The sequence below is a fragment of the Carlito syrichta genome, unplaced genomic scaffold (genome assembly GCF_000164805.1).
Source record: "Carlito syrichta isolate Samal-C Ts95f unplaced genomic scaffold, Tarsius_syrichta-2.0.1 Scaffold314050, whole genome shotgun sequence".
NCBI classification, from domain to species: domain Eukaryota; kingdom Metazoa; phylum Chordata; class Mammalia; order Primates; family Tarsiidae; genus Carlito; species Carlito syrichta.
Window position 1 is genome coordinate 72859 of NW_007258146.1, and position 1547 is coordinate 74405.

General features: G+C 53.0%; 1 pseudogene across 1 annotated transcript in view; it reads left to right on the forward strand.

The window, feature by feature from the left end:
• Positions 1 to 557: 557 nt before the first annotated feature.
• The window catches only part of LOC103273446, a 4404-nt pseudogene continuing 3414 nt past the window's right edge, over positions 558 to 1547 (forward strand). Inside the window, exon 1 of the transcript XR_002482704.1 lies at positions 558 to 744. The product of XR_002482704.1 is annotated as a tubulin alpha-1A chain-like (transcript). The remainder of the gene's footprint in view (positions 745 to 1547) is intronic.

The window sequence follows — 1547 nt, forward strand, 5'->3', positions numbered from 1 at the left end:
CCAGTAAAAAAAAATTCACATTTACTCAAGCCATGTTGAGCATCACTCCCATATTCTTTCCTAGTTTATTTTAAAAGGAATTAAAGATGCTGAACCCTAACTAAATGTAGTAGAGTTTAATATACAAGGGGGGGTGCTGGCAGCAATTTTCCATTAAATATTTCATCTCAACATAATCCTGTGATAAAGTGTAGAGAAAAAAAAAACCTTACACAGATGACTTTAACTGTAGTGAGGTTTAAGCAATATAAAAATCATGCAGCCACATTCCTTTCTTCCCTTTCGGCCCCTCCCCAACCGCACCCGTTAATGGATGCTCGGCTGACTGCTTTTGCTCGGTCTCTTTGTCTGAAGGATGCAAACAGTCTTTGGATGCTAGGGAAAAAGGGGTGGGGGAGAGATTACCTCATCCCATGTCGCTTGCACCAATCACCACTCTCCTGTCCTGGCTTCTCTGGGCAGAGCGAGGGGTCTGGACCAACAGGAAAAGGCCCCGGCCCATCCCCATGGTGACCGAGTTGTATATAGGGAGCCGCATCCGCCCATGTGCCGCAGGTTCTCTTACATCGACCGCCTAAGAGTCGCGCTGTAAGAAGCAACAACCTCTCCTCGTCTCCGCCATCCGCTCGGCAGCCGCGAAGCAGCAACCATGGTGAGAATGTTTTCTCTTCGGCTCTTCGTGGCCGTTGGGTGGAGTCAGTGTCCCAGGTTCTACTTGGAAAAGCCTTAAAGCTCTTTTCCTTTGTAACCTCTTTGGGAAAGGGTAGCCATATGCCGTGTGGTGAGGTTTAGCATTGTCTGCCCCAAATCCTTAAGCCTCGGCGCCGCTGCAGCGCGGGGCTCAGAATCCGGCCATGACTGCGCCCAGGACGCAGGAGCACCCCGGAAAGAACAAAGGCGGCGCCGGGAGGGGGTGGGTTGTTCCCCGAGAGACTCTGGGGACCGCCAGCAGCCCATCTGTCGTGATGGAAGGGTCTGGGACAGCGAAAGGCGATGGTGGCGCCGCCTGCTCGGCCCTTGTAGACGTGCGCCCCGTATTCGTGGACACGGAGAGGCCCCTTCTCTGCTGGCGTCGTTCTCCGGGGACAGGGAGGGGAGGAGTCGCCCAAAAAGGGGGGCGGCGGGTGAGCTGGGGGGCCGGGGAGGGAAGACAGGGGCAAAGCGGAGCCTTGGGTTAGTGTAAGATGATCCCTCGCGGGCTGGTTGGCATTTCAGAAAGATACCCATATATTAACGGGGGGAAATGGTCAGTTTCTGCTGGGGCCTTTGGCAGCCGGTGTCTGGGCGGCGCAGGGGCGGGGTTGTTTGTTTCTTGCTTCTATGGCGTTGGAGCCGCTGGGCGGGGTTCGTCCTCACTAAACCTCTGTCAGGAGAAGACTTTTAATGAAAACCTTTCATCATTGTGGAACTGTGGACTTCAAAAGGTGTTTCATTCACTGTTACAACTTAGATGAATCTTTCTTTCCTTGAGCAAAATCAAAATTCATTTGACAAACTCTTTAACGTCTGGTCTGGGGACGTCCGGTCCTGGCCGACTGGAGAGAGAG